The 12,460-nt window shown below is 42.9% G+C and overlaps 1 protein-coding gene and 1 pseudogene across 2 annotated transcripts in view; one reads left to right on the top strand and one right to left on the bottom strand.

The window, feature by feature from the left end:
- Positions 1-12,460, bottom strand: part of BMS1 (BMS1 ribosome biogenesis factor) — a 93,950-nt gene that overhangs the window by 47,156 nt on the left and 34,334 nt on the right. Inside the window, exons 7-8 of one of the 2 annotated variants that reach the window (XM_042960222.1) lie at positions 11,614-11,695; positions 10,619-10,737 (exon numbers count right to left, since the gene is read on the bottom strand). The gene's annotated coding sequence lies outside the window, so the exon portion shown is untranslated. Of the gene's footprint in view, positions 1-5; positions 312-10,618; positions 10,738-11,613; positions 11,696-12,460 lie in introns of those variants that run through there. The other variant, XM_042960225.1, reaches the window with a different exon arrangement.
- LOC102951656 lies at positions 3,409-12,108 on the top strand (annotated as a pseudogene).

Genomic DNA, 12,460 nt, shown 5'->3' on the forward strand with positions numbered 1-12,460 from the left:
CCAACCTGAAGCCACGCCCGTGCCGCCGCGCTTCCTGTCTGGCGGGGACAGCCGCCGCACTGCAAATACTGGGATTTAGAGTCCCATGCATCCCGCTCGCCCGGGATCCCAGGAGGCTGTGCTGACAGTGCGGCCTGGAGTTCGTTCGTTGGTGCAGGATGAAAGACGAAGTAATATATTTAGTCCTGGTCAACCGGAGTCACGGCACCCGTCCCCTCTAAATGCCAATGGCATCGCGTCCCTCCGTGGCCTAATGGAATATCCTACGGTTGGGAGTCTCTCTGACATATTTGCCTGCCCTTCCTTAAAGATGACAAGAGCTGGAGGCGCCTGGGTGGCTCAGTCGGTTAAGCCTCCGACTTCAGCTCAGGTTATGATCTCACAGTCCGTAAGTTCAAGCCCTGCGTTGGGCTCTGTGCTGACAGCTTAGATCCTGGATCCTGCTTCAGATTCTGTGTCTCGTCTCTCTCTGCCTCTCCCCTCCTCATGCTCTGTCTCTCTGTGTCGCAAAAATAAATAAAAACATTAAAAAAAAATTTTTTTTAAAGATAACAAGGGCTGACCATTTCTCGGACTTTTTTTTTTAATGTTTTATTTATTCTTGAGAGAGAGTACAAGCGGGGGAGGGGCAGAGCGAGAGAGGAACACCCAATCCTAGCAGGCTTCAGGCTCTGAGCTGTCAGCACAGAGCCGATGCTAGACTAGACCTCATAAGCCGTGAGATCACAACCTGAGCCGAAGTCCACGCCCAACCGATTGAGCCACCCAGGAGCCCCTCTCGGACTTCTTTAGTGCTGTAATTCCCGGGTTTTGCCAGCACCAACAGACTCAGGGAAGTGACAAACATCATCAGTTTTTACTGGACCATTCCCATCATCATAAAATATGCAGCTATTTCTCTCCTCTTCCAAAACAAACTCCTCTCGGTTCCATTTTCTGTAACAGACACCACACCTTTTCTCCGTGCCCCTTTGTAGCAAAATTTCACAAAAGAATTGTCAATATGTTCTCCAGTTTCTCTCCTCCTATTCTCTATTAGATTCTCTGCGCCCAGCACACCACCAACAATCTTGGCTGCTCCTTCTCAGTAGCCTTTGCTGAAGATTCTTCCACTCCTACCTGACATGCTTAAGTTAAAGACAACCCACAGGGCTCAGCCTTTGGTCTTCTTTTGTGTCTATACTTATTTCCTAGGTGATCTCATTCTGTGGTGTGATTTTACATGTCACCTGTATCAGTTAATGTATCTCGGCTACAAATTCATTCTTCATTGCCTACTTCGCAAACATTTTTCCTTTGACGCTGGCATATATGTTAAGTTTTGTCAGTAGAGGGCAGTGGAGAGACCTTGTAGGAGCAAGCTTTCCGGTCCTGCTCTGCTCCTTGGTCAGGATTCTGTAGATGGGTCATTTCTCCAGGGCCAGCTCCTCCAGTATGTGGTGGCCAGCAGTGCCCCACTCTTTCTCCACGTTCCTCCACCTCTTGGCATTTTTGTCATGGAGTGACTCCCCTGAGACACTTACCTTTTCCGTAGCACCCGGAGAGGGATTTCCAAGTTCCAGTGGTGCAGCATCATAGGGACCACCCTGACACCCGTGGGCCATGGCCATACCCCTTCAATGAGGTCTAGCTCTCCACAGATGGAGGTTGGGGGTGAGGAGTGGGATTGTTCCTGGGCCCTCTATCTCTGTCCTAGGGTAGTAGCTACTCCTCAAATCTGCTATTCTTAATATTCTTTAGAGTTCTCTTCTTACTAGCCCATACCCCATTGCTCCAATCCCCTGTTGTAGCTAGTAAGTTTTAATGTAAACTTTCCCTGTTCAAATTACAGTGTAGTTTCTCTTTCCTAATTAGACCTTTAAAATACACCATCATTTGCCAACAACTCCCATATTTGTATCAATGACTCAGACCTCTTTCTTGAACCCCAGCTGCCTCCCTCACATATCTATTTGGATGTATAATAGACATTTCAAATGTAACATGCCCAAAGAAAACCCATGATCTCTCTCAAACTGGCCGTCCAGTTTTTTATCTCAGTTGATGACTGTTCTAGCCATGAAGTTGATTAGGCCCAACACTTCAGACACATCCTTGTCTCCTCTCTTTTTCTAGCCTCCATATCCAACCTATCAGGAAATTCCTATTAACTCTACCTTCAAAATGCAACCGCAGGGCACCTGAGTGGCTCAGTCAGTTAAACGTCCAACTTTTGATTTTGGCTCAGGTCAGGATCTCTTGTTTCATGAGACTGAGCCCCAAGTAGGGCTCTGCACTGACTGTGTGGAGCCTGCTTGGGATTCTCTCTCCCCCCTCTCTCTCTGCCCCTTCTCTGCTGTCTTTCTAAGATAAATAAATAAATTTAATTTTTTTTTTAAAAAAAGACATGTACAAGAGTGTTCATAGCATTGTCCAAACTGGGAAAAAGCCAAAAGTCCATCAGCAAAAGCATGACTAAACTATAGTATATTGATACAATGGAATAATATGTAACAATGAAAATAAACTACCATGAGCAACAATATAGATGATATTTAGCAAAAGAAGCCAGACACAAAGGAGAACATATATGTTCCTATTTATATAGTCTGAAACTAGGCAGAATTGACATATGGCAATGGAAGTCAGGATAATTGTTCCTTTTGTAGAGGAGGGGAATATATGAGTGGGAGGGGTCTTGCAGACAGCTCTGGAGTGCCTAGTAGTGAGTGTTCTGTTTCTTCATCTGGTGCTAGTTTCTGGGTTGTTGACTTTGTAATTATTGAGCCATACACTTGGGCTTTGTGTATTTTCAGAATGTATATTCTATTCATGTTTACAAGTCATGTATTTTTTTAGTCAATAAATTGCCATTTTAGGTTCTTTGCCCATTTTTCTTTCCCTTTAATACTTAATTATGGATTAAGATTCCCCATTTATATTTAGGAACCTTCCAGAGATTGCTGAGGGGCTCTTACAGAAAGCGGTTCTTAGCCTACTGGGGGCAATAGATCCCTTGGAGAATTTTATGCATGTCCAGAAAAATTCACTTTTTCACCCTCATATACAGTTGTTAAAATTTCACACATTTCTGGACCCATGAAAGCCTACCATAGCCCAGATTAAAGTTTTCCAAAGTCTACTTCTAAAATTCTCAGGAGTTCTCCTACAGGAAGAGGAGCAGGTATCCAGCGCTGGGCAGGCCTTCTGGGCAGTGGGCCAGGCATGAGGCAGGGCATCCCTAGCGCACAGAGGCAGACCTGGGAGAATGGACAACAGTAAGTGAGGTCCTTATTCATGTCAGCTTATTGAGGTCAGGCTGTTCACCTTCACGGAAACAGCTAAGGTTGAGCATGGCTTCACTGGATGATTTCTGGGCCAGTTCTTGTCAGTGGGATGACTGTGTTCAAAGTTTACCATGAGCACGCCATGGTCAGGCAGGGGCACCCAGACAAAGTGCGTCAGGTTATGTGGCCACCAGCTCAGTCTCTATGGCAGCATAAAGATGCTGTGCACGAAGGACAAAACCATCTCTACTTTGTGGGTCTTCCATTTGCAAGAAAAGGACTTGTATCCCTGGTAAGGAGAAGTGCTCAGGGTGATAGAAGTCAGTACAGGACAAGCACTACTCCTTGGGGCTCCTTACTTGTAAACTCAAGGCAAGCTTCATGAGAGCAATTTCAAAAACAGGCTGGAGGACTTGGGGAGGTGGAATTGGAAGAGCTGATGGCCACAGTGAGTAAGAGGATGCTCTAGGGCCATGGTCTTCAAATATAGCACACATCAGAATCTCCTGTGGGGCTCATTAAAACATAGATTGACAGGGGTGCCTGGGTGGCTCAGTCGGTTGAGCATCCGACTTCAGCTCAGGTCATGATCTCACGGTTTGTGGGTTCAAGCCCCGCCTCAGGCTCTGTGCTGACAGCTCGGAGCCTGGAGCCTGCTGCGGATTCTGTGTCTCCCTCTCTCTCTGCCCCTAACCCACCGCATTCTGTCTCTGTCTCTCTCAAAAATAAATAAACGTTAAAAAAACTTAAAAAAACACAAACAAACATAGATTGACAGTCCCACTGGAGTTCTGATTCAGAAGTGCTTGGGTAGGGCCTGAGGATTTGCATTTTAAGAAGTTCCCAGGTGAAGCTGACGCTGCTGGTCCTGGGACCAGCATTGAGAGCCACCAGTCTACAGGATTTTGGGTTTCCAGGAGTCCCCGCCTTTGTGGATGTGTTGCCTATCCTGTTGATCTTGGAGACTCAGGTCCTGCCCATAATTGTGGCTTACCAAATCCTTCTTTATGGTACAAAGGATGACCAGGAGCCAGTAAGAACCATTTCCTGGATGCAGCAGAAGCCAGCCAAATGCTCCTAGCCGCACAATTCATCTTTCAGTGGCCTCGGTCTTCTCTCCTCTCCTCTCAGTTGCACCTGCTGGGGAATGAGGTGTGGATCTGGCCTCCCTAATAAGCCCTGTCATTCACTGTGGGAGGCAGGTCACACAGCTGCACTGGCCTCAGGTCCTAAGTTGTTAGGTAGGTGAGGGCAGGCAGGTGCTCACAAGAGCTGTGCACACTCATACACAGTCAGGGTCAGACACCTGGACATGCACCATGACTCAGGCCACAGGGGGCAGGTCCAGCAGCTCTAGGGGTCCAATTCACCTCTGCGGTCCTTAGTTAAGCAGCATATCCAGTTTGTAGAGAGAAGAGCAAGACTAAGAGAGTCTGAACACCGCTTTGTTCTTCAGTACTATAACCCCGAGCTCTCTTGCTTAACCCAGAGCCCTTGCTTTCTCCAGCGAGCTGCCCACCAGGGCACACCGTGAGAAGTGCTAGGATAGGAGGACTCAGGGCAAAGTCACCTGCCAGAGTGTGTGCGAGGTGGCATCAGGCCTGCTGCCTCTGGGAGCCTGGATGAATCTAAAGGAAAGAGAGAGGTGGGCCATGACCAGTCAGGTGGAGCTGTGCATCTTGGCCATGGCCCCACCAGGCCCCTGCTCCCCCTTTTCATCCTAATAATATCCATGAATGCCCACTGGATGATCTAGAAGCCATAGGGACAGCCCTGCCTTTAGGGACCCCACAGCCTTGTTGAAAAGAGCAGACACATTATGGATACCTACAAAAATGAAGTGGAAATAAATCAAGAGAGAAAACCACCACTTATTTGGGGAGCACCCAGGAGGGACATCCAGGTGTGCCCTTCCAGCTGCTTCGTTCCTCCGAGAAGCAGCCTAGGGCCCCTCGGCCTCTGATCAGGTGCATGTAGGTCTGAAGCAGAGCACATTTTATGCGGTGAAGGCCTGCCAGCTTGCTCTTCAACACTAGATTTCACCACCTGAGGAGAGCTCAGGCATCATACATAGTCCTTGGAGACATGAGCTCAGAAGATTGGATTCCCAAATATATTTTATGTATGTATATATAACTGATATATTAAAAAATCAATGATATATTAATATATATGTTCTATTATTACTTCCTATTACATTTCACATATTACCAGACCAATTTTGTATGTTCTACTTTTTTATGCTTTCCTTTTGCCTGACTGACCTTGACTCTTGATATTTTATTTTGTAAATTACAGTGACTGTTTTTAGACTCATAGTACGGAAGGGGGTAGTCATCAGAATCATCTGAGGAGCTTTTTTTTTTTTCTTTTGACAATCCATGTGTCTCTTTGTCTCTTTTATCTGAAATTCTCATTAAAATAGTCTAGGGTACAGCTCAGTCTTGGTTATTTAAATTATATATCCCCCAGGTCATTGAGATATGCACATCTAATTTAGAAGAAAAACAATCACATTCTGTAATAGAGCATCTTTAAATATTTCCTAAACATCTTTATCATCAATTTCTCTCACCCACGCAATAAGAATGGTAACCTTTGACCAATTTTTATGAAAAGCTAATTCTTTGTTCTCTTGTATTTTACAGTACTATCCTTCAATTTCCTGTTCTCTCTTGATTTACATTGGGCTGTTACATTCCATATTTTAGTTCTTCTATCATTTCCTTTAAAATATTTCTTTTGTAGTTTGGCATTGTGAAGGCTTCCAAACTAGCACACTTTACTTAGACTTATTAGCACACACTTTCTCCCATTAATGGTTTTATTGGTTTGCTGACCTAATGCTAGCCCCATCCCATGTTTATGTCATTGGCTTTTCAAACATAATGTTTCTCATTCAACAATTATTCTGTTTGTTTATGTGTCATTTCTTTTGAGTCATTGGATGTCTGAGAAAATCTTGGTTTCTCCTACGAGGGACAATCTATTGAATTAAAAAAAAATTGATGTTTGGTTTATTTGTTCTTCTTCAGGAAAACATTTGGGCTATACCGTAAGTATTGCTACTAAAATGTTTGCTTTGCAAACAAATACAAGTGATGTATTTAAAGAAAAAATTGTGAAAATAATGGAAAACTGGAACTATGATTTGTTTAGGTATGAAATTCTATGTCAAATTTTCCCACACCATTATTATCTTGTTTTTCTTAAAGCTTATTTTATTTATTTTGAGAGAGAGAGAAAGAGAATCTCAAGCAGGCCCCACACTGTCAGCACAGAACCCAATGTGGGGCTCGATCTCATGGACCGTGAGATGATGACGTGAGCTGAAATCAAGTGTCAGATACTTAATCAACTGAGCCACCCAGGTGCCCCTCACACTTTTATAGTTCTTAATGAGATGGTTACACTGGCTCCCAAATTCTCTGCAGTTCATGTAGGGACATTTGTCCAGCTTTGGGACTGTGTACTTCTTTTGTCCACTTTTCATGTCTGGGAGTTCCCCCCACTACATGTTGTGCTTTCCTGAGATGAAGTCGGAGCCAGCATTCCAAGATGTCCTTGCAGCTGGTGTGGCTAGACTGTGGGCTGAGTCTGCAGCCCTAATGCTGGGGTGTCCTCACCTGAGACTAATGTTGGTGGTGGGGGAGAGCCACAGACTGCAAAGAATCTTCTGTCAGTCGTGGCAACACAAGTGTTGGCCAGACCTGAATCTCTACCTCTCCTAATGACCAATATTTACAATTAATTTCAAAAACTGTATAAATATGGAAACAGTGACAACCTTAGTAAAATACGGGAAACAAGACTTTTTCTCTGTAGCTAAGAAAAAATACACAAAACCAATTTAGTAGATTCCTATTTAGACCATATAGAATTATAAATGCACACCTGGTACCCAGCTTCTTCTTAGCCCTAAATACATGAGTCAAATACAAACTAATCATCTAGAAAACTTGGAGAACATCTCTTGCCCTTCTCTTACCTTGGGGTGTTAAAGGGAGAAGTTAGGGTTAGGTGTTGAATGACTCAGGAGTGACAGTCTGGCTCCTTCAGGTGAGTGTGATTTTTTTCTCTTATCCATTTAGTTCACAACTACATTCTCCTGCTATGGTTTAAAAGCTAAAACATAAGGTAAGGTGGGTAGGGATAGTGTTATTTTCATCTCTCTATCCCTAACTGTTCTTAGAACACTCATTATATATGAATATCTATGAACAAAATCTCCACCTTCAGAAAAATATTTTCACATAATTATTGATCACAGGCTCATGTAGCTAAGGTGTGATAACCTTTCTAGTGCCAATCCTCTCCAGAGCTGAAATGCTAGAACCCCAGGACCCCAGCACAAAACTTTATTTTCCCCCTTAAAATGACCACATAATATTGTGCTTAAAAAAATTTATACTTGCCAATTAGAAAATAGAATATAAGTAAAGACATCAAAGAGGAGATTTCCATGGGCATGAAATTACATGGCATCTGCAATGGAAGTTAGGCCCCCAACTTGCATCTACCCTGTGTTACTTGCTTCCCAATACACATTCTCTTTTTCACCAGACACCACTATTTTTTTTAAATTTTTTAATGTTTATTTATTCTTAAGAGAGCGAGCATGAGCAGGGGAGGGGCAGAGAGAGACACACACACAGAATCTGAAGCAGGCTCCAGGCTCTGAGCCATCAGCACAGAGCCTGATGCAGGGCTCGAACTCAAAAGCTGTGAAATCATGACCTGAGCCGAAGTCAGAAGGTTAAATGACTGAACCACCCAGGTGCTTCAGACACCACTAGATTTTTCTCCTCAATGCTCCTCTGTTTAGTCAAGGGGGTTTCATAAGGCCTGAGCATATGCTGGAGAGAAATATATGTGGATATAATAGATGATGAGAGGATTTTCAAAAATCCAGGGAGAGAGAGTCAAAGGATGGTGACGTGTTAATACCCAACCCCTAGGCTGGAAACTTTTCCACCATCCTAAGATCATGCCTCCCTCAAAGAAAGACCCTCCTAGGAGACAGTATTAGTCAGGGTTCTCCAGAGAAACAGAACCAAGAGTACATACATACAGAGATAGAGGTAATAGGATTTATTTTAAGGAATCTGTTCATGTGATTTTGGAGGCTTGGCAAGTCCAAAATCTGATGAAGGAGGCTGGCAGACTGGAGACTAAGGCAAGAGTTGCAGTTTGAGTCTGAGGACTATCTGCTTGAAAACCAAGAGGAGCCAATATTGCAGAGGAACTCTGAAGGCAGTCTTCTGGAGAATTCCTTTTAAACCCAGGCCTTCAATTGATTGGATGAGGCCCAACCAGGAGAGCAATCTCCACCAATTTAAATGCAAATCTCACCCAGAACACTCTCAGAGAAACGTCCACAATAATATTTGACCAAATATCTCAATTCTGTGGCCCAGCCAAATTGACACATAAAATTAATCATCACCCTGCTTCTCTAGGGCATGGAAACAAGTACCATCACCCTGGGGCTTCTGCCAGGCTTCCCTTCTGGAAGATACCTACCTCCCTTAATTCCACTACATAGCTATCTCCCCATACTCACGTGGCTTGGTCTAGGGGACATCAAAGGGGCTTCAGATATAATATGAAAAAAAAGTCCGTGCATTTGTTCTATCAATGAGTACATCTGTTTTCATTCAATAAGTTGTCAATATTTTATAAGTAATCCAGAATCTTTTGGATACCTTAATGATGAGATCTAAATTATATTTAGATCTACACTTGATGGAGACAATTATATTGCAGACCCCCAGTAGTCATGTGGGTCTAAATAATGGTGCCTAATCTACTGGTGTTGGTCTTTCCTGAAGCAGCCTTGAGACTATTAAATTTACTGTTCTGCTTATCTATTGCCATTTAACAAACAACCCCAAAACTTGGAACAACCACAAAATTTATTTTGATAGCTTTGTGCAACCCAAGATCACAAACACTTCCTCCTTTGTTTTCTTCTATAAATTTTATACTTTTAGGTTTAACACTTAGGTCTGTATCCATTTTTATCTAACTTTTATATTGTAAAAGGTAAAGATCTAAGGGTTTTTTGCATAAGAATATCTAAATGTTCCAACACCATTTGTGGAAAATACTACCCTTTCTCCATTGAATTGCCTTTGCATTTTGCTCATACAGTTCTCCATATATACTCTGGTCTATTTCTGCACTCTGTTTTCTGTCCAAGTAATATATTTGTCAACATTTATGCCACTACCACCCTGTCTTGATTGATGTAGCTTTACAAAACTCAAAACCAGGAAATCTTTTCTTTTTATTTATTTTTTAATGTTTATTTATTTTTTTAAAGAGAAAAAGAGTGAGCAGGGGAGGGGCAGAGAGAGAGGGAGACACAGAATCTGAAGCAGGCTCCAGGCTGAGCTGTTAACACAGAGCCTGATGCAGGGTTCAAACTCACAAACCTGAGATCATGACCTGAGCAGAAGTCGGATGTATAAACCAACTGAGCTAGCCAGGCATCCCTCGAAACAAGGAAATCTTAATCCTCTTTGTTCTTGTTTTTCAAAGTTGTTTTCATTATTCTAGGCCCTTTATATTTCCATATGAATTTTAGAATCAGCTTCTCAATTTCTATCTTTTCACAAAAGCCTGCTGAAGCAGATGGACAAGGGCCTATAATGGCAGCTGCCAGCAGCTCCTTGCTCTGATTCACAGCAGGTATAGCAATGACCTCCCTCCCTACTCCTCTCCCAACTGGCCTCTACCCTGGCCAGCACAGGGCCACCCCTCCCCTAGCTGTAGGCATCTCACCCTGGGCCCTGGTAGCAGGAGGGACCTGGGACCTAGGAGAAACATGAGCCTTTCTCAGAGGGAGTGGGTAAAGGAAAGGGCCCTGTGATAGGCCCTAAGCTGTCCCAGACACAACAGTACTCCATCTGGGGATGGTGCCCTATATCCAGCTCTAGTGGGTTTGTCTGAAGATAGAATGGAAACACTCAGAGGTGGAAATGGGCCACGCTGCAAACCCAGATAGCATTTTTGCAAGGAGAAAGAAAAGATCAAGAAAACTTGAAGTACTTAGAATAAAGGTGTTAGCATGTGCACTAAAACAAGAAAGGGTAAAATATCACAAACTAAAGTATGGCACAAAACTGAGCCATGATGGTTTGAAAATGCTATCTTTTGAATCAGAACAAACCAAAGATACAGAGGCTCCCGTAGAACCTCAGAAGATCCAGTTAGAGTGGAAGCAAGGCAGCCAGCTGTTACGATAACATCTTCAGGAAGCAGGTTACACAGATACATTCTATGTACAGTGTCAGCAGGTAAGGTCATTACTTGGACAAATTCAGAACCAAATGGAGGGATGGACTCACCTGAATGGAGGTGAGTCTTCTAAGCAAAAGGGACAAACCCAACGGTCTTTTGGTGGTGTTCCTGAGACACTGTTTCTTAGAAAATGCTGATGAGAGTGATGAAGACGATAATGGCATGACTGAAGGCATCCCAGAAAGAAAAGACAAATGTCAGATAAATAAACACAAAATAGGTAATGAAGGTTTTGCTACTGACCTAATGATCCTGATACTGAGGAAGAACTGAAAGAATCTGATTTTTTAGGGACTGCTGAAGACAGTGATGGAGCTGAAGAAACTTGAGGTGCAGGGGAGGGCACAGAACTGGCTGAACCAATCACGTTTCTACCTGGAGGCGGCTAGTCATTTTTTAATGGGTTCTGATGCTAAGCGTATTGGACTTTGGAGACCTTGCAGACTTGCCAGTAATAAATCATGCAGACTATGGTTATGGCTTGTCTGGCTGTCAATAAAGATGCCTTTCAAAAGACATGGAACCCCAAGTATACACTATGGAAGCATTTTGATGGAGTACAGGCATTTGCTTTTCATCCTGTGGAACTTGTGCTGGTCACTGCCTCTGAGGACCTCTCTGAAACTTTGGAACTTAAACACACACACACACACACACACACACACACACACACACACACACACACACAAAACGGCTCCAGCCCCAAAGAGTGCTTCTGTAGATGTAGAGCCTAGCTACACATTTAGGGTCCACACTGGCCATGTTCTGTCATTAGCTATTAGTTCTAATGGAGAACAGTGGTATAGTGGTAGTAATGATGCAACCATCTGGGGGTAGAATATGCCTAGCCCGAATGTGGATCCATGATACATATAAACCAAATGTTTTAGCTGGCACTTTAATTGCTTATACAGATGCTGTTTGGGGTCTTGCTTATACTGGAATAAAAAAAAAAAAAGTCAGTTACTGTCTTTCTTGTTCAGCAGGTGGCACTGTTAAGTTGTGGAATCTGGAAGAAAAATTGCCAGGTATTTGCACTTACAATAGAGACAAGGCGGGTGTAATACTGAATATCGGTTCACTCTCCAGCTGGGATCCAGTTCATGTGGTGACCTCTTTCAACACTGGCAGAACAGTTAATTTATGATTTAGAAATATCAGTCATTGGTGATGTTTCATCACAGATAGATTCTGGTTTACAATTCAATAAACACATTAACAGAGTAGTAAATCATCCCATACTTCCTGTTACAAAAACTGCTAATGAAGATAGACACATCCATCAAAATTTTCACAATATAAAATGGGTAAAATGATCCATTCTATGGTAGTTCCTTTGGATGCTGTTACAAGTCTAGCAGTAGATCCTGATGGAATCTATTGAATGTCTAGAGCCGTGGTTGTTTCATTAGATTGTGGAATTTAGACAGCACATAGGAAGATACTTGGTAAATCAACATGTTATACTGCTTGCCATCCATCAAAAGCATGCATTGCCAGGGCAGAGGCTGATACCCTTGCCAAAGTATTTGTATGAATCAACAAAAACTTGCATCACAACAACAGATGTGCTTAGACAGAAAGAGGATTTTTTTGTTGTTGTCAACTACTGGATTTTCTGTATAGATGATCATGTTTCTGTGAAGATAGTATTACTTATACAATGTGGATGCGTTCTGTTTCTTCTCTGCATTATTGTACTAACTAAAATCCCTGGTACAATGTTCAATGGAAGTGATGAGAACAAATATCCTTTTGTTGTACTGATCTTTGGAGAAGAGCAGTCACTCGCTCACATTTAACATGGTGGTAACTGTACATTTTCATAGGTTTCTATTGTTTCTTTTTCCCCCCTCTTGCTCCTTACCTTTGTGCCTTGGTGATCTTCT

Source organism: Panthera tigris, chromosome D2 (assembly GCF_018350195.1).
Source record: "Panthera tigris isolate Pti1 chromosome D2, P.tigris_Pti1_mat1.1, whole genome shotgun sequence".
NCBI lineage: Eukaryota > Metazoa > Chordata > Mammalia > Carnivora > Felidae > Panthera > Panthera tigris.